General features: G+C 39.3%; 1 protein-coding gene and 3 pseudogenes across 2 annotated transcripts in view; 2 read left to right on the forward strand and 2 right to left on the reverse strand.

Moving 5' to 3' along the window:
- Positions 1 to 21,680, forward strand: part of LOC147520595 (uncharacterized) — a 52,749-nt gene that overhangs the window by 17,544 nt on the left and 13,525 nt on the right. The gene's annotated exons all lie outside the window — the stretch shown is intronic.
- Positions 757 to 1,919, reverse strand: LOC147520599 (UDP-glycosyltransferase 84B2-like; annotated as a pseudogene).
- Positions 10,634 to 12,183, forward strand: LOC147520600 (putative aldo-keto reductase 2 pseudogene; annotated as a pseudogene). The gene has a single exon (XR_015212705.1). The product of XR_015212705.1 is annotated as a putative aldo-keto reductase 2 pseudogene (transcript).
- On the reverse strand, positions 12,671 to 13,844 carry LOC147520601 (IRK-interacting protein-like; annotated as a pseudogene).

The following is a 21,680-nucleotide window of genomic DNA, read 5'->3' on the forward strand; positions in this document are numbered from 1 at the left end:
GATGGTGAAGTGTTTCCCAGAATCCTAGTTCATTTCACTAGTTAGAAAATGATGTATATTACATAACCAACTCCGTTCCAAATGTTCGAACGAGTTTGTATTTAGGAGGATAGGATTTGCATGTCATTCAGAAAGGACTTGCAGCACAGCTTGTTGTACGCTTGTCTTAATTATTTGTAAGACTCCTTATTAATAAAATTTCCACTTGATTGAAATAATAATAATAAACTCCCTTCCAAATGCCTCCCATGGTCCCATGGTCAACCACATCCATGCTAACAGCCTTGGAGCCCCCATTGCAACAACTAAATTTGCCCACAATCGATTGCTCCAGTCCATGGATGTTGATATTAGTTTATTAGGATCCATAGTGAGTTCTATCTTTGATGGGAACCTATGTAGGAAATCTTGGCCTTGAGACAAAGCGGGGTTTGGAGCACACTTGCATCCCAATGGCATGCTTCAGTTATCTAGGTTTCATTTGGAAACTTATCCATGTTAGCTATGCAGATGGAGAACATTGTGACAAAAGCGAGGCGAATTAAAAGTTAAGGTATGAGAAAAACTCTGCAAATTTTTATTATTAACGATTGATTCCCCTGTTTCTGAGACTATGATCTCCTTTTACCGAGTAATTGAAATAGGAATGCTACTAAAAGTATACTAATGTCTAATCTTTGACTCATAATCTATTTAGGAATAGCTAAATCATAAAGACTAGTTATATCCTAATTCTAGAACAACAAAAAAAAAATAGAAACCTAATACTACTTTATTGTCCTGCATCACACTGCAATGAAGTAACAGAATATGAAGTTACAGACGGCTCGGGTAAATTACAATTTGGGTATAGAACCAAATGGATAGGAGGGGATAGCAGGGCGATGGTGCTAGCAGTGTGATGGTGCTCTCAAGCAAACGTATTGTAACACCCAGCCAGGTAATACAAGTTTCATCAGGTTTCCACATGTCAACACCAATATCATTCGATTCCCCGTTGCCTAACAGTATCGATGGCACAAGAGGGCCTATAGGGATAATGGGACAAATCCCAGTCATTGATTCGATTGCATCTTTCTCTAACTCATAGAATGAGTTTCCTAATACCCACTTCAATTTCTCCATACTCTTGAACATTTCTGAGAATAACTTGGGAAAGCTATTGAAAGTATTTGAAGGAGAACAAAGGATGGTAAATCTTCATAGTGAAGCAATGGAAGACCTGGTAACTCGTCCATTTTGTGGTCTGTTGACATAGGGAAGGTGTTGAGCTGGTTGTAGAAGCGGTAGTAGATGGCATAGAGCTTAACATGGTTGAATCCATAACATGGCACAGGGAATACCATGTTGTGCAGCAACATCGGACACCCATGGAACAAAAGGATTATTAATGATGCAAGAAAACTTCTGCTGACCACCTTGGGAGAAATTATCCATTAAGGTGGATAAATTTTGAGGACCGAATTTGCTAAGGGAATCCATGTAGTGATCTAAGTTGGCCTTTCTGTCATAATCAATGCTCAACCCATCGAGAAAAGAACTTCGAGGCAATTTGCATATTTGAATCATTGGTGATGGTTGTAGTAGAGGAAAGATTGTTTGAATCAAGCATTTTTTGGCGTGCAACTTCAGTGGTGGCTAATGTTACTTGGAGTCCTTTAGAAGCGAGACATTTACCTAACCTAAGCATGGGATTCAGATGGCCTTGAGAAGAAAAGGCAACCAAAAGCACATGAGTTTCTTGTTTCCTTTCATCTTTAAAAGCCATCGGTTTACACAGAGAGAGGTGATCACTGGGATAATTTTTGTGACCTTTTATGACTTAGAACGCTGATAAGAGGTATATGCCAATTGCTATCCAAGTTGAACCACGATTTGGTGTTTGTGGTGTTTCATTAGGAAAATGACAAACTTATATACCAAAATCATAAAAATCATTTACTAAATTATCAATTCCCTAATTTAAATTGATCCGGTAATAATGTCAAAAACTTTTCCTAATTGACATGTATATTATTTAGCTACTAGAATTAGACTCTGCTACAGTAATACATTATGTTAAACATATCTTACCAAATATGACACTTTCTTGAACTCTTCCAGGATATCTGTGCGAAGGATGTCGCTTACACAATTTGCTTGGATTTACAACTGTAAACCTCACCATAGTTGTTAATTTTCTTGTTTGTCTTGGTTTCATATCGTTGATGGCGGTGGACGTCTGCAGCTCCATTTCTTCACGGTGTTGAACAAAAGCTACTTAGAAGATGGAAAAAAATTCGGCTTACATAAGAGTTTTTATAATAGCAAAAGTATGCAGGACTGCCATTAAAGGATGACGGCATAATACATACGAAACTGTCAGGTAAGTTGGATAGGTTATAAATTTTATACCAGGATATTGGATACGATGATATCAAACTGACAACTTAAGTCCATGTTGTTTGTTCCATATAAATGACTATTAAGATACTTCTGTGTTAAACGTGCAGCTTTGGAAGGTACAGCTGCATCTTTGATTTAGCTTTGCAAGTTCATTTCTTGAACTTTTTTTTCCTTGCATGATACAAAATATTATCCAGATCAGGAGCAGTTGTTGAGAGGCGGGAAGAAACGTTTCAATGCTTGTTGAATTTGTCCTTTATTCATTAGGATTTTTTCTTTTAAACGAAGAAGAAACTAGACAGAAATAGCAAGCCATTTCGCAATGGTGGAAAACTAATCATACCTTGAGTTCATACATACAGAAACAATATTTATCACCCTGAAGCAAATTTATGTTTTTCTGGATCACCACCCATTACACTATGCTCTTGGGCTTTGTTGAGAAAGAAGATTGAGTTCGTCCTCTTTACACAACATATATGTCGCCATCAAAAGCATTGTTGTCCTATTCAAACTGTGCAATTAGAAAATACATGATTGAATACGAGTTTCAAAGAACAGACCAGTTAGGTCTTGGACAATGGAACCAAGAGAGTCGCTACTTTTCGTTGTTGGCCGATTGGTCAATTGAATATACATTTTAATGTATGTTTTTATGCAATGTGATGCCATTCTTTACGTCATATTCTTAGGGGGGGCATACAAAATGCTTAGTTATATATAACCAAATCATGGAAGGTAAAGATCAAGGAGGAAGCAGGGGAAAATCCAGCTAAAAAGATGGGTAAGATGGTAGGGATAAGGAGAGTGAAACTGGGTTCACAGGGACTTGAAGTTTCTGCACAGGGACTCGGATGCATAGGCATGTCTCCCCCCCCCCCCCCCAAAGCGACGGGAGTTCCAATTGAAGTCGGCGAACTCAAGGAGTTAGTTGAAGAAGGAAAGATTAATTACATAGGTTTGTCTGAGGCCAATGCTTCAACAATTAGGAGAGCACATGTAGTTCACCCAATAACTGCAGTGCGGTTAGAGTGGTCTTTATGGATAAGAGATGGTGAAGAAGAAATAATACTGGGTAATGTGATAGAGTGGAATAAAAATAGAGTGGGTAATGTGATAAACAGACTTGAGAAGGAGAAAAAGAGAATGGCAGAGGTACAAGACAAGTTGCAACATATGCCACTGGATGAACAGTTAATACAAGAAGAAAGGGAGGCAATTACTGGGTATGTGAGGGCAGCGATGCATGAGGAAGCATTCCAAAAACAAAAATCACGAGATCAAGTAATTGTGTTAGGGGATGACAACACCACCTACTTCTTCAAGTCCATTCAGTCCAGAAGAATGATGAACAAAATCACGTGTCTCAGGGATACTAATGACAAGGTGCTAGAGGACGCTGATGAGATAGGCAGAGAATGTGTCGAGTACTATAGGAACCTCTACAGTCCAGAAAGACTCAATATGCTGGATTTCTCGGTCTTTGAAAGTCTACCGGAAAGGAATCAGATTGACATGGCTATGAAAGAAGGATTAGAGGAAATGGTCACGAGAGACGAGATTGTGGAAGCTGTATCAAGGATTGATAGTGACAAAGCACCAGGTGGGGATGGGTTTGGCGCACACTTCTTCAAAACTGCTTGGAGAATAGTCGGTGATGATTTTGTTAGAGCAATAAAAAATTTCTTTGTGTCAGGGAGGCTCTTAAGTGAGGTAAACTCTACTTGTGTGACTCTGGTGCCCAAGAATCTCAGCCCTGTATCCCTGAACGACTACAGGCCCATAGCATGCTGCAGCGTGGTATACAAATGCATAACTAAGATCATGGCGGCCAGAATGAAGCACATTATGCCCTTGATTGTGTCACCATGCCAGTCGGCATTTATATCGGGAAGAAGCATACAAGATAATATCTTGTTGTCACATGAACTCTTACACAACTACCACAGAGATGTGCAACCACCCAGGATGGCAGCAAAGATTGACCTGAGAAAAGCATATGATTCGGTGAGGTGGGAAGCAGTGGAATTTGCCCTCAAGAGAGTAGGAATGCCTGCTAAATTTGTGGCATGGATAATGGCATGTATACAGGATGCACACTACTCCATTATGATTAAGGGAGCTCCTCAAGGGTATTTCAAAGGGAAGAGAGGCATAAGACAAGGTGACCCCCTGTCACCGTACCTATTTGTGCTCGTTATGGAGATGTTTTCGGACCTTATGATGCAAAGCGCTACAGTGGGAGACTACAAACTACACCACAGATGTCGCGACCCAGTAATAACCCACTTGTCATTCGCGGATGATCTTATTGCATTTATGCACGGAGATTTGATGACAGCCATGACGCTAAGGGATACGTTGAACTCATTCAGCGCATGCACAGGACTAGAAGCAAATTTGCAGAAGAGTCAACTATTTTGCACAGGGATGGATGCAAGACTATGTGAGGCAGCAAGGCAAGCCATTCAGTTTGCCCAAGGTGCGCTCCGGTGAAGTACTTAGGGCTCCCACTCATCACTACCGGTGACCTATATAGATCGCCGACGCCACTTTTGGCAAGCGTAACTTCGAAGAATTCAGAGTTGGAAGGGAAGTTCCTATCTTATGCGGATCTGCTACTGACTTCTCAAGTCCGTGATCAACAACTTGAGTATATTCGGTTGGCAGCATTCATTCTACCACGAGAGTTATCGATGAGTGAAGCGAGAATGTGTAGGAACTTTCTATGGGTTGGACTGGATGGAGGAAACTCTCACGCTCTAATAAGCTGGGAAGATGTATGTTACCCATATGAGGAAGGAGGACTTGGGGTTAGATGCTTGGCTACTACTAATCGGGCAGCAAACCTAAGGCACATATGGCATATTACAAGCAAGAAAGATACACTATGGGTGCACTGGGTACAAAAAAATCTGATAAAGGGGAGGAACTTCTGGAGTTTGAAAATACCAAGTGATTGCTCGTGGAGTTGGAGAAACATCTTGAAGGACAGAGTCGAAGCAAGGGCTATAGCTATGCATTTGATTGGGAATGGCGAAAACACAAGTCCGTGGTATGATCCATGGCACCCAACTGGGATCTTGGCGGGGAAAATTCGATATGGTACTTCTATCGACTCGGTTTGTAACAAAGCGAGCTAAGGTATCAAGTTTCATAGAAGGCGGACAATGGCATATCCCACAACAGTTCAAGAATCACTACCCGAGGCGGTACAAGGAATTGAAGAAGAGGTAGAGATACACACGGGGAGAGGATGAGGTAGTGCGGACGGTGACGAAGCGGCGAAAGTACCAAATGAAGGATACATATGACAATGACATAAAGCGGGTAAGGCGAGCGGCATGGGGCATAATATTATATGGTTCGGGGAACAAAATTCGAGATTCTCCTTCATTCGCGTGGCTTGCACCGGAGAAAAGGATTGAAGACAATTTGCATAAACTAAAGGAATGGAAGGTAGTGGCATCGGACGGTACTGCGTGCTTTGTAAACAAAAGGTGAATCAAACGTAAGAGCACCCATTTTTACATGTGTGTATGGAAGAGAGATATGGGAAAGTCTGCTTGCGAATTTGGGTACAACAGAGGAATTGCACCCACTTGGCGGCAAAGAGTTGGAATGGATTATTGTAAGAGTGAAGGGAAAGGAGGGTTCAAGATGTATTGGCCGCTATTCATTCGGGCTTTATATCTTGGACTTGGAAAGAGAGGAACTGTCGATGCTTTGATCATAAATTATTTTGCTACAACAACGGTAAGCAACCCGATTCTAAAGGATGTGAGGCCAAAATACACGCCTATGGATGTCAAAATGGAGGAGGGGCACGAAAAATACAAATTTGAGCGGTTGTGGCACAAGGGGATAGAGGTGACTACGCCTGGAACAATCAAATGTAAGTGGACTAGGGCTGATGAAGGTAATCATACACTAAACACGCACGGCGGTGTGCAAGGCCTAGTGGGGCAAAGCGCGGTTGTGCCAGGGACGGTAATGGTTTTTGTTAAAGCGGTATATGGCAGATCTGAGTACAATACCATAGCACTTGTGGAGTTACAAGGGTTGGAGCAAGGGCTCAAGCTAGGCGAGAAGTATAACATCGGAAGAGTGGAAGCTCAGACGGATTCATCAAATGTGGAAACCTTTCTAAAAGCAGGAAAAAAAAATATCCATGGCGGTGAAGAGACTTATCAAAGAGCATCGCAAGCATTACAAAGTAGGCTCGGTTTCTTCTCTATTAAACATGTTTATCGAGAGGTGAACAAATTAGCTGATGCTCTAGCAGCAAATGTTCCAAATGTAACATTTATTGAAATTCTTCCTAGCTCCTTTGCAGAGGATGTAAGGAATATTATGTATGATGATGTAATAGGAAAGGAATACGAGAGATGTAATTGAAAGCTTTTGTTATTTAATGAAAAGGGGTAGGGGGCCTCTAAAACAACCTCGCTTACCAACCAAAAAAAAAAAAAAGAAGAAATAATACCAACTTGTCGAGAACTTGGTATCGGTATTGTCGCTTACAGTCCTTTGGGGAGGGGCTTTTTTTCCTCTGGACCAAAACTGGTTGAAAACGTGTCTGAGGTTTCAGAAAGAACTACCAAGGTTTCGACCTGAGAATCTTGAGCATAACAAACTTAAATATGACAGCATACACAAAATAGCTCTTAAGAAAGGATGCACTCCATCTCAACTTGCTCGATCTGGCGTGGTTCACCACCAAGGAAATGATGTGTGTCCCGTACCAGGCACTACTAAGATTGGAAACCTCAATCAGAATATTGCTGCTCTATCTGTGAAACTTGCACCGGAAGAAATGGCTGAGCTTGAAGTCTTAGTGCGTGTTTGGGTCTCATTTTTTCAAAAAATTATTTTTTCTTAAAAAGCACTTTTATGAAAAAAATATTTATTCTAAAAACAGTTTTTAAATAAACATGTTTGGTTGTGATTTTTCTTAAAAACTATTTTATCAAATCAGATTTCGCATGTCACAGCCATCCGAGCAATTCATTTGCCTTTAGCGCCCAAAGTGTTTCTCTTGAAGAAAAATTGTTTTTTAACTTGAAAAACAAGTTTTACCTAATTATCATAAAACTAGTTTTTGGGACCAAAAAGTGTTTTTTGGATGAAAAACTATTTTTTTAAAAAATAGAGACCAAATATATTTATTTTTTAAAAAAATATTTTTTCACTAATAAACACTTTTTAGTAATAAATAAATAGGATCCAAACACCCCCTTAACTTCAGGAGACGTGGTTAAGAGCGACAGATATGGAGGGCTTTCAATGACTTGGAGGGACTCGGGCACTCCGGATTTATCATCATGGAAGCCTGAATAGGGATGTGTAGTTGAGGATTAGCTATCCTGTTTTTTTCTTGTGTGTGTGTGAAGAGTAAGCTTGGGCATTTTTTTTCGCTTGAACTTATTTTGAATTTTTGGACATGGTTGTGAGGTCGTCAGCTGTTTTTCCCAAAAAAAAGTTTGTAGACCTCAAACAAACTGTGCATAGGATGGATCGTCCGATTTAACGAACTTGGAGAACAGAACTCGAGTAATTACTAACTCTGAATTAGCTGAAATATAAGTGACATGTTTAATTATGAGCAAACAACACAAAATTTCCATTAGACACGGTAAATTAGTATCACATGATCGCGACATAGCAAAAGACAACTATTAAGGTATTGAATCTAATAATACACTAGTTTATCAAAAAAAAAAAGAATCTAATAATACACTCTATACACCATGGCCCAAAATATCGCCGAGATATCCGATATCTCGCCGATATATCTCGGTAAATTGGTACACCGATATCGATATTTCCGATATATATCCACCGAATATTGAATCCTTTTTTTCCCGAGATATATTGGAATTTCCGATATGAAACTTTATATCGCCGATATAATCGATATTTTCGATATAATTGATATATATCGGTTGACTTTTTGACCGTTTTTAAATATAAATATGATATTTCTAATATATTTTCGATATATTTCTGATATTTCTGATATTATATGTCCGATATATCCGATATTTCTGATATTTTAAATAGTTTGGACTAGTCACCAAAAAAACTGATATATCCGATATATCTCGATTTTTTAGTACACTGATATAGATATCGAAATTTTGGGCCTTGCTATACACTGATGCATAAATCTAATGAAAGTCGTTCAGTTTCTGTCTTAGTGGTCTTACTAATCGTCATCATCCACACTATTTTAACCATCGTGGTCCTACAATCAATTTTTCAATGGGAACCAAATGTCCAAATCCACTTATTTTTGGAGTCCGCAACAGGAAAAACAAAGGTTACGGACTTTCTGGCGATTCTGATTCAAAGATGGGACCAATTAGCTAAACAAGAGATAAGCTAAAATATCGTCGTTTTGAAATCATTGATAATGGCATTGTTTGACTTATAACTATTGGAAAAATCAGTTTTCATGTTTTAATTATTAATAAAGACTAAGGACAGATTTGATTTTTTTTTATTGATATCTTCGCATATTAAAAAGTGGTATATATTGACACTTGTGCATAATATTTTTTTTATGATGTTTGGTATGCATTTACGTATGTGCATATGCACTAATACTTGTACATATCATGATATTATTGTCTTTTTCAGACAAAAATCAATTATTATTTTTGAAAGTATTTTTGAAAGAGGCCAGATCTTCTCCGCCCGGGTGGAAAAGTTAAGGTTTTACACCTTACAAAAATATATCAACACCTGTCCACTCATTTAACCCCAAAGTTAATGCAACAAACAGTGTTAGATAAAACAAAATAAAAAAATTGCTACAAATTAGGAAGATTCTGTGCGTGGGTTGATAAAAAAAAAAAAAAAAAAAAAAAGAAAGGAAACTTGAATGCATTACTCAGGCTACTTAGGGAATAGTTTTCAATTTGTAGTGACTGTAAATGAATACCATCATAACCATGCTATCATGGAAGTGCTAGAGGCTCTTGTTCTTTGAATTGTCATTGTCTTGTTGTAAACTTATTGTTTTGATGGGCTCTACTTGTGTTTTCCATTTTTCTTTTATCTTAAAATTTGATCTAGTTTAACACTTCTAAGAAGCTATGATCTTTAAATCCTGGCCTCTCCCTCTTGTACTAAAAATTTGGAATTGCTTTTCTGCTAATCCCAAAACTCTTTTCACATTTTCTTCTATCTTATATCTTTCATCTACTTGCTGGAAACCTGTACTGTGAAACCTCAAATCCGTATCCCACCTAAGTCAGTAATAAGTTGGGAGAGTTGTAAATTGGCAAATTTGTATGTTGCTACATATTGCACTTCAAAATATTATAAAAATTCAGGATATTCAGCACACACTCGCGTCAGTTCGTTCTAACTTCTGATAAGAATGTCAGGATATAAAGTATGTGGTTTCTTTTTTACCTGTGGGCTATATGCGCGGTTGCATGGATTGTTTTTTCCTTTGTCTCAGTCTTTCAGACACATGATACACATACACTTGCAGTACCCATTGTTTCTCTACCAAGCTCCCTGTCAGTACATTAATCAGTACTGGTACGTGGTTATATATCACAGGTAATTCCTACAAATCGATAGATACAAGTGACAACGGGATACTACATTATTATTATTCTCTGGATAGCTCTGTTGAAGAGTTTTCTATGTTTAGTTATTTATGCTGATCCTGGAATGAAGTACTAATGTTCTAAAGGGCGGTCAGAGCTGATCTTGAATTGGCAAGCTCTTGATTGTGGTCAGTGTAGACATCCTGCTTGTATCTACTATTCCACTAGTGCATCAGTTTGGTGCAGTTGGAACTTTCAAGGCCAAGGATTCCATTGAGATGAGTCTGAAGTTTTCTGTCGGGAGTATCTTCTACTTACAGAATCTTCCTAATTTGTAGCGATTTTTTTTTTTTTTGGTTTAACACCGTTTATTGCATTAACTTTGGGGTTAAATGAGTTGACAAGTGTCGATATATTTTGGTAAGGTGTAAAACCTTTACTTTTCCACCCGGGCGGAGAAGATCTGGCCTCTTTTTGAAATGCGGGTAGATTTTTTGATTTGTTTTATCAGAATTGTGTTATTTCTAGTTTTGTCCCCTTAGCTGAAATCGGCCAAGAAACAAATTACTGGATAATCATCAGTCTTGTAATCTTGTCGTGCTGTGGTGGACATTGGACACCTCACACCCATGACCTATTAATCAGCATTAACGTCATTCCAAACGTCACATTGCTTAGTCGAGTATATATTCCACTCACCCACTGAAGATAGTTTCAGATCAATCCAAAACAAAATCATAATAAAGATGGCAAAGATAGAGAAGATGAAATTGGGTTCTCAAGGCCTTGAGGTTTCTAGACAAGGTCTAGGATGTATGGGGATGTCGGCATTTTACGGTCCTCCAAAGCCTGAATCCGACATGATAGATTTAATTCACCATGCCATCGATACAGGCATTACTTTCCTCGACACATCCGACGTGTACGGTCCATTCACAAATGAAATCCTACTAGGCAAAGCTCTCAAAGACATTCGCAACAAAGTGGAGTTAGCTACAAAGTTTGGTGCCGATTTGGCCGATTTCGGCGATGGGAAAATAAGCATACGTGGAGATCCTGCTTTTGTTAGAGCAGCCTGTGAAGCTAGTTTGAAGAGGCTACAAGTTGATTGCATCGATCTTTATTACCAACATCGCGTCGATACCGGAGTTCCTATTGAAGTAACGATAGGAGAAATGAAGAAATTAGTTGAAGAAGGGAGAATTAAATATATTGGTTTGTCTGAAGCATCTGCTTCAACAATTAGAAGAGCACATGCGGTGCATCCAATTACTGCTGTACAGTTAGAATGGTCTTTGTGGACAAGAGACGTCGAGGAAGAAATTGTTCCTGTTTGTAGAGAACTTGGTATTGGAATTGTTGCTTATAGTCCTTTAGGAAGGGGGTTTCTTTCCTCAGGTACAAAGCTGGTTGAGAACTTGTCTGAGGGTGATTTCCGGAAGCACCTACCGAGGTTTCAACCTGAGAATCTGGAGCATAACGAACTTATATTCAATCTCGTAAATGAGATAGCTCTTAAAAAGGGGTGCACTCCATCGCAGCTTGCTTTGGCATGGGTTCATCACCAGGGGAATGATGTGTGTCCAATTCCAGGCACTACTAAAATTGAAAATCTCAATCAAAATATTGGTGCTCTATCTGTGAAGCTTTCACCTGAAGAGATGGCTGAGCTTGAAGGTTTAGCTTCGGAAGACGCTGTTAAGGGCGAAAGATATGGAACGGGTATAAGGACTTGGAAGGAATCAGATACTCCGGAATTGTCTTCATGGAAGAGTGAGTGAAGATAATTGATAGTGAGAACTGGCTTTACAAGTTTTATCTGTGAATGATGAGATAGCTCTTAAAAAGGGGTGCACTCCATCGCAGCTTGCTTTGGCATGGGTTCATCACCAGGGGAATGATGTGTGTCCAATTCCAGGCACTACTAAAATTGAAAATCTCAATCAAAATATTGGTGCTCTATCTGTGAAGCTTTCACCTGAAGAGATGGCTGAGCTTGAAGGTTTAGCTTCGGAAGACGCTGTTAAGGGCGAAAGATATGGAACGGGTATAAGGACTTGGAAGGAATCAGATACTCCGGAATTGTCTTCATGGAAGAGTGAGTGAAGATAATTGATAGTGAGAACTGGCTTTACAAGTTTTGGTGATGTGTGCCTACTTTTCTTTACGTTCAGTGTGAGCGTTAGTGTGCATTTTTTTTGTTTCAATAAAGCAGTATGTTTATGCGAACAAACTCTTGGATTTTTAATTTAATTTCGTACCCAATTATCTGCAATGGACGATATCTAATTAACTCTTGGATATCTAATATTTTCCATTTTTAATTAACTCTTGGATATATAATATTATGGGTCTTTTTGTAGTAAGTCACACTATAATAGGGCATATTTGAGTTTAGTCACACGAAGTTCAAATATTTGATTTTAGTCACACTCTGTCAACTTTTCTGTCTCAATCTGTTAGTCAACGTATTTGACTAAGTCAAACAGTACATTGACCGTATATATATACATAACCTTTTTTTTTTTTTTTTTTAATACAATCCATCATCACTCACCACTATACTCGAGGACAATCTCATTGGTAGAAAACAAATTCTATCAATCTGGTCTAACAACTTGAATCTCGATGAATATCGAAAGTCAATTAAATTAGGTACTCAACAAACAAAACTAGGGTTAATGGTTCCCGAAACAAAACAAAACATTCTTCAAAATTACTCACATCCAATTGGGAATTAATGGCATTTGAAAGAAGTTAAGAGGCAGGGACAAAGAGAGATCGCAATTTGTTAACTTCTCCTCAAAAGGTATGTGCTTCTGGAAAATACAGTTTTCAAAGTCTTGGTACAGTGATTGGTTTATAAGAGCTTCCAAATGATACAATACCACTTTTGAGTGCCTTGAGTTCATATTCAGTCTATATGGGTGAAGAAGTAAGTTTAATTTCTCCATTAAGTTGCTATCTGCTTGTTCAATCTGACTGACAAGAGTCCTGCAAAATTGCTTAACTGATAACCTTGCTTCTGATACTATCTGCAAGAAACCTTCTACCATCACTTCATGACTCAGCTCAGGAGCATGACACCATCTTTCTGCTCATTGACCGATTTCCCTATCTTGGGCATTTCTCCTAGTCGCTCAAGGACCTGGCTATCCCTCCCTTGTACTGCTTGCTTCAAAGCCTTGTTGAGCTCTTCACAATAAGTCTCTAGGTGCTCTAGCTTATCTTTCAACTCACCCAAGGAATATTTCATTTATGAAACCTCCATCAAAGCTGCGTCTCTACTTTCATTGGCTTCCATCAATTCTTTCTTTAAGGATTCCATTGACATTATCCCCATGTCCTTGAAAGTTTGTGAAGCTGCCTCAGATTCTACTCGATTAGGTGATGCTTCACTCTTGTTCTTCTTCCTTAGTCGAGGGAATAACCTTGAAAGAAGTGGTCCTTTGTTCTTCGAATGTGATTGAACTGACGAATGAGAATCGGATGGAGGAGCTGTGCTACTGATCAAATTCTTCCCAATTTTGTTACAGATTTCAGTTTCACTACTGATAGTTGCAGGCTTGCAGTTATTGCAAGTCGTTATGGATTTCAAGTCCAGTGAAGCATTTCTTCTGCTTGACTTGATAATGTCTACACCTGGGGATGTTTGAACTTTGAAGTACAGTTGTTATATGATTAGTACAAGAACTTGAAATGGATTTATGATCTTCTTCAGCTGGATAACTCTGTAGCTCTCTGCTAAAAGAAGAAAGTGGCAAAGGCGGTAGCATTGACCCCTTTAACTGATCGCAATTCGAGAGATTGTTAGAGTTGATATATTTGGAGGTTGACCCAACGACTTATACTTCTCCCAACAATTATTTGTTTTCTACCACTGAGATTGTCCTCGAGTATAGTGGTGAGTGATGATGGATTGTATTAAAAAGGGGAGGGTTATGTATATATATACGGTCAATATACGGTTTGACTTAGTCAAATACGTTGACTAAATGATTGAGACGAGAAAAAGTTGACAGAGTGTGACTAAAATCAAATATTTGAACTTCGTGTGACTAAACTCAAATATGCCCTATTATAGTGTGACGTACTACAAAAAGACCCTAATATTATCGATAAACATTTGAAAATTCCTCTGAGAAGGACAGCTACTGCTTCCCTGATTGTTTTCATTTAACTGCTCCCTCTTGAATTCAATGGACTGTAGTCCATTTGTTTTCTCTGATATGCATTTGTGAATGTCTTCTTTGCTGACGACCCCATTTTTGTTGGGGTTTAACACCGATATCAATCGATCCCCACTACACAAATAATTTGTATTTGAACATAATTCAACTCTAGACAAATTCTAAATATTTCCTACAACCAAACTAACATGCCCAACTCGTTAAACAACTATTAACAACAAATAATAATGTAAAGCAGTAAAAGTATACCACAACACAAAAATTTAACGTGGTTCGGCCAATAGTGCCTACTTCCACAAGAGCTAGTCCTTTATAAAGCGGGAAGGAAGATTACAATCACTCTTTGCAGTCTCTCACCTTACTAGATCACTCCTCTTTCTTTACAGGGTTGTATCTCTGTAAATGTTATCTCTCAATCTTGATTGCTTTCAAGATTGGGTTTCTCTATTTGTTCTTGTGTATTTTTGTGTCTCTTCTGAGTCATAGGTTTTGCCAAAAACCCCAACCTTTATTGCAAACTCGCGGTCCACAAAAATAGAATTCTTCGAAAATAAGCATGGCGGAAGCAGGCAAGGCAAAGCCAAGTCGCGCCGGTCGTGAAGAAGACCTAGAAGTCGACCAAGGCATGAGCGCGGGTTGCGCCTTAAGCAAGTTTTATTTGGCGGCGGCTGGTCGGGGCTTTATGCTATAAAGCATAACACCTTTTTTCCTCATGTGAGGGATAACGCCAACAATCTCCCCCTCGAGCGGTGAGGAGGGATACCTCCATGCAATTTCCAAATCAGCAGAGGAGAGTCTGCTACCATTCTGGCGGTAGGATAACAAATATCAAACTTACCTTTCGGTAAGACTTTGGTCATCATATCCGACCCGTTCTTGTTGGTATGGATCTTCTCGATACCACAAATGCTTGTCTTCGAAGTACTTTAATCCAATGATATAGCGACATGTATGTACTTGGATCTAGAATGGAAACTCATATTCTTGCAAATGGATGGATGAAATTTCCGACCGTCACATAGAACTACAAACTGTTTTACGCTTTAGCCCTAGTTCGTCGAAGAACATCTTCATCCATAGCATCTCTTTGCAACACTTTCGGTGGGCCGCAATATACTAAACCTACGTAGTAGAGAGTAACACACTTTTGCAACTTTGATTGCCAAGAAATTGCTCCCCCTGCAAAAGGAACCAGATAACCGGAGGTAGACTTCATCAAGTCAACATCACCTGCCATGCCTGCATCAGTGTAGCCTTGAAGTAAGGGATTACTTCCACCAAAGCACAAACATGATTTGGAAGTTCCCTTGAGATATCTCAATATCCACTTAACACCTTTTCAATGCTATTTTCCCGGATTTGACAGAAAACGACTTACAACGCCCACGGCGAAAGCAATATCCCGTCTTGTACACACCATTGCATTACATTAAGCCGCCCGGCATGCGGATGCATAAGAAATATTTTCCATCTGACTCTGCTCATGCGGAACTGACCACCAAGCGGACAACTGACTGACTTCGCTTGATCCATGTTGAATCTCTTCAACACTTTCTCAATGTAACTTTCTTGAGAAAGCCACACCTTCTCACTCTTTCTGTCACGAGTGATCCGCATCCCAAGTATCTGCCTTGCTTGACCCAAATCCTTCATCTCAAAGGACTTACTCAAGTCTTTCTTTAGCTTGGATATCTTGTTGATGTTTGGGCCAACTATCAACATATCATCCACATACAACAAAAGCACTATGAAATCTCCATCTGGAAATCTCTAAACAAATACACAATGATCAGAAGCAGACTTTTTGTATCCTTGCTTCGCCATAAAGGAATCAAACTTTATGTACCACTGTCTCGGTGCTTGCTTCAACCCATACAAACTCTTTATCAGCTTGCATACTAGGTGCTCCTTGTCTTTGCCCTCAAACCCCTCTGGGTGGTCCATGTAGACATTTTCTTCAAGGTCTCCATGAAGAAAAGCTGTCTTGACATCTAGTTACTCAATCTCTAGGTTCATACTTGCGGCTATACCCAATACCACCCGGATAGAAGTCATCTTCACTACATGAGAGAAAATCTCATCAAAGTCAATCCATTTCTTTTGACCAAATCCCTTCACAACAAGGTGAGCTTTGTGCCTTGGGTGTGGATTGTTCTCCTCATGCTTGACTTTGTAAATCCACTTATTCTTGAGAACTTTCCTTCCTGTGGGTTTCTCAACTAACTCATAAGTGTGATTCTTATGCAAAGAATACATCTCGTCATGCATGACCTTCAACCACTTCTCTTTGTCTGTACCTTCAAGTGCCTCTTGATAGTACATATGTTCTCCACCATCTGATAGTAGCACATACGTATGTGGTGGATACCTGGTTGAAGCTAGTCTCTCTCTGTCTGACCTCCTTGCCCCATCTGCTGGTGCCTCAGGAGGATGCACTTCTGCTTGCTTTGGTGGTGGTTCATGCATCTCATATGCATCTTCTATATCAATAGATTCTATCCCATCATGAGCAATAGGATTCTCATTATGAGCTTCATGCCCATGGTTCTCTGCATTCTCAATGCCTTATGCATGTTCCACAGTAGGAACTTCTGGTTCTGCATCAACAAGATCATTAGTGAAAGCTTGTAGCTTCTCACCCTCCTCAAAATCAGCTATGATTTGATATTCCAAGAACACCACATCTCGACTTCGGATTAACTTCTTGTTAATTGGATCATAGAGTTTGTAACCAAACTTCTCATCCCCATAACCCAGAAAAATGTACTGCTTGGTTTTGTCGTCAAGTTTGGATCTCTTATCCTTTGGAATATGCACAAATGTCCTGCACCCAAATACCCTCAAGTATCCAAAATCAACTTCTCTGCTGACCATACTCTCTCCTGCGGATAATCATTATTGAGAGGCTTTGACAATGATAGGTTGATCACATATAAGTAGCTTAGAGTGAGACAACATGCATCTCATCATCTCTACAATAGTACGGTTCATTCTCTCTACTATTCCATTATGTTGCAGAGGTGTCTTTGGGAACGACCGCGCTCATGGCTTAATCCCATGACTTTGGCAATACTCTTCAAATGGCCCTATGTACTCACCCCCATTATCTGAGTGAATACACTTCAACAACTTCCCAGTCTCTTTTTCTACCATACTGTGGAATTTCTCAAACATGTCAAGTACTTCATCCTTAGTCTTCAGACTATAGGCCCATACCTTTCTTGACACATCATCAATGAAAGTCACGAAGTATAAAGCTCCCTTGTGGGACTTTACTTTTATAGGACCACATAAGTCTGTGTGCACTAGTTTAAGGACAATGTCCTTTCTGTGAGACGAAAATCTTTGGAAAGACACCCTGTGTTGTTTTCCTACCAAACAGTGAGTACATCTATTTAAATAAGTACCGTACCTTTGATGTCTGGCAAGGCCTTCTGCTTAGCAAGAACTTCCAATCTTTTTTTGCCCATATGACATAGTCTCTTATGCCACAGTTCGGAGGAAGTTTCTTCTTCTGCCGCATTTACTTCTGCTTTACACAAACTAGCCTATGTTTTATAAAGAGAGCAAGTTTTCTTTCCTCTGGCTACTACAGTGGAACCTCTGCTCAGTTTCCATACCCCGTTACCAAACGAGTTTGCAAAGCCATCATCATCTAACTTCCTAGCATAAATTAGGCTTAGACGAATGTCAGGGACATGTCTAACATCCTTGAGTGTCAAGGTGTAGCCGACATTGGTTTCTATATGAACATCACCAATGCCTATAATCTTCAAGACTCCAATGTTATCCATCTTTACTTCACCATATTCACCACAGCTGTAGGTAATGAAAAATCCCCTGTGCGGTGTGACGTGATAGGATGCTCCTGTATCTATCACCCACTCTGTATCCTGGCCTAAGATACTAAGACAGCACACACCACAGTCTGACACAATTCCAACTAGGTCTCGAATAATGCGGGTATTATGCGTCCGTTTCGTTTCCTCTTTACCATGTCTTTATGGACACAGTTATTCTTCTCATCCCTCTTCACTGTTCTGCACTCATATCTGAAGTGGCATTTGGTGGCACAGTAGTAACATTGCCTCTCAGCCTTAGGAGTTATAGCGTCACCCCTAGATTAGCTTCTGTCATCACCTCTATGAGATGGTTTTCTACTTCTACCTCTCCCCCATTTCTCTGTGACAAGGATCTCTGAGTGAGAGGAGCTGTTTCTTGTACTCCTTCTAGTCTCCTCATTCAACAGTGATGCGGTCGCCATCTCCATAGAGATAATTCCATCATTGGCCGCGGAAGAGAAACTGCTAATGTCTCCCAACTTTCGGGTAGAGAGTTTAATAGAAACAAAGCCTCAACTTCGTCTCCCATGTTGATCTTCATCAAATGCAGCTGATTGATGGTATTCTGTACTTCATTAAGATGCTCAGACATTGAAGAACCTTCTTGGTACTTCGTGTTGGCAAACTTCTTAATGAGCATCACTTTGTTTCCGCCTGACTTCCTCTTATAGAGGTCTTCGAGTTTCTTCCACAAGCCAAAAGCTGTTGTCTCTTGGGATACATGTTGAAAGACCCTTTCGTTAATCCACTGTCGAATGTACCCAATCGCTTTTCTGTCAAGCTTGTTCCACTCAGTCAAAGCAACCGCTTCCGATTTTTCTTCCCCATTCTCAATGGGTTGTGCCAAGTCCTTGCACTAGAGTAAGTCTTCCATCTTGGCTTTCCAAATGTTGTAGTTCTTCCTATTAAGACTTCGTCATGCGAAGTGTTGTTCGAATGATTCATTTCTACAAGTTATTTAACCTCAAATCTTCTCTCAGGAATTTTGTCAAATACCCTATGACCAAGATTCGGATAACACCCTAGGCTATTCTAACCAAGGCTCTAATACCACTTGTTGGGGTTTAACACCGATATCAATCGATCCCCACTACATAGATAACTTGTATTTGAACACAATTCAACTCCAGACAAATTCTAAATATTTCCTACAACCAAACTAACATGCCCAACTCGCTAAACAACTATTAACAACATATAATAATGTAAAGCAGTAAAAGAATACCACAACACAAAGATTTAACGTGGTTCGGCCAATGGTGCCTACTTCCACAAGAGCTAGTCATTTATAAAGTGGGAACAAAGATTACAATCACTCTTTGCAGTCTCTCACCTTACTACATCACTTCTCTCTCTTTACAGGGTTGTATCTCTGTAAAGGTTATCTCTCAATCTTGATTGCTTTCAAGATTGGGTTTCTCTCTTTGTTCTTGTGTATTTTCGTGTCTCTTCTGAGTCATAGGCTTTGCCAAAAACCCCAACCCTTATTGCAAACTCGCGGTTCACAAAAATAGAATTCTCTGAAAAATAGGCATGGGTGCGGGCCGCTTAGGCAAAGGCAAGTCGAAAGCACTCCGTCATTTGAAGAGCACTGGAAGTCGACCAAGGCATGTGGGGGGCGCTTTTTAAGCCAATTATTCTCGAGCTGGTCGGCTCTCAGGCTTATGCACGCAAGCATAACACCTTTTCTCCTCATGTGAGGGATAACGCCAACAATCTTCACCCTCTTAATTAAGCTTTTACAGTTTTACACCAACCTCAAATACATCCACTAAAAACTTTGCATTGGTTGGTTGATCCGTCAATAATGGTATTGAAATCAACGGCATGCTAGTGGCAATTGCCTCTAACACTTTAATCCACTCGCACTGAATTAAGAAGCACGTTATGGCTGGGTGTTACAATACGTTTGCTTGAGACCACCATCACACTGCTAGCACCATCGCCCTGCTATCCCCTCCTATCCATTTGGTTCTATACCCAATTTGTAATTTACCCGAGCCGTCTGTAACTTCATATTTTGTAACTTCATTACAATATGATGCAAGACAATAAGGTAGTATTAGGTTTCTATTTTTTTTTTTTTTTTTTTTTTTTTTTTTTTTTGTAGTTCTAGAATTATGATATAATTAGTCTTTATGATTTAGCTATTCCTAAATAGATTGTGAGTCATAGATTAGGCATTAGTATACTTTTAATTGCATTTCTATTTCAATTACTCTGTAAAAGGAGTAAACAGAGGAATCAATCGTTAATAATAAAAATTTGCAGAGTTTTTTCTCATACCTTAACTTTTAATTCGCTTCCACTTTGTCACAATGTTCTCCATTTGCTTAGCTAACACGGATAGGTTTCCAAATGAAACCCTAGATAATTGAAGCATCTAGCTTCAGTTTGCCATTGGATGCAAGTGTGCTCCAAACCCTGCTTGTCTTCGCCACATTTCCTACATAGGTTTCCATCAAAGATAAAACTCACTATGGATCCTAATAATCTAATATCAACATCCATGGACAGGAGCAATCGATTGTGGGCAAATTTAGTTGTTGCAATAATGGGGGCTCCAAGGTCGTTAGCATGGATGTGGTTGACCATGGGAGGACCATGAGAGGCATTTCGAAGGGAGTTTGTTATTATTCTTTCAACCAAGTGAAAATTTTATTAATAACGAGTTTTACAAATAATTAAGACAAGCGTGGAACAAGCTGTGCCGCAAATCCTTTCTGAATGACAAGTTTTATCCTCCTAAATATAAACTCGTTCGAACATTTGGAACGGAGTTGGTTATGTAATATACATCGTTTTCTAACTAGTGAAATGAACTAGGATTCTGGGAAACACTTACTTTACCGCCTTCTCTAGATATCAGGGTTTTCCATTTATAGTTGGACAACAACAAATCTTATAGGAGTGGTAGTAGATGTTGAAAAGTACACAGGATTGAATTCAAATCATCATAGCACAATTGAAGTTGTGTTTCACCGCAAAACCAACTAACCATGGGAGAGAGGGATTATGCGCAAATTGCACGTCAATATGTTTGTTGAGATGCACACATGCGACATAAGTGCAAACACTAATAAACAAATTTGCAGTGGAGGCCTAAGAGTGTTTTCTCCAAACACTCTGGTCTCTGGAGTCCTTGTGCCATGTTTGGAATGATAGTTGGTGTTGAAGCTAAAATGCAATTAACTGTTTTCGCCTAACGCAATATATTTTGTGATATTCTGTTATGACATGGAGACGATTGTATGTGCACAAATACTAATCCAAGAAAGAGGACAATAGCATAATTATGAATGATCAAATAAAAACAACAACAACAACAACAACGACAGAACAATTAAGCAATTCTTAGATTAAGTTTACGACTCAAACCAAGAACCCTGTATGACTTGAGGGGCGGGCCGACTAGACCCTCTCATGTAGTGAGGGGCGGGCCTATGAGGGGCAATGCTAAATTTGTGAATCCCTAACCTCACCTCAGCCCTCTCTTTAGAGAATTGAGGGATAGGTTTTAGGGCCGGGCTAGAGAGCCGGATTTGATTACTATCTTAAACTCTTTATTTACAGTATAATCTTGCTAAATTGATACATGATAAAGTAATTATCACGTTAAGTTTAAATAATAGGTTTTCTCAATCTTGACTTTGGTTAATAATTTGGATAAAATTTGTAAGATAGTAATATTCAAAAAT

This window comes from Coptis chinensis, chromosome 2 (assembly GCF_015680905.1).
Source record: "Coptis chinensis isolate HL-2020 chromosome 2, ASM1568090v1, whole genome shotgun sequence".
Lineage (NCBI taxonomy): Eukaryota > Viridiplantae > Streptophyta > Magnoliopsida > Ranunculales > Ranunculaceae > Coptis > Coptis chinensis.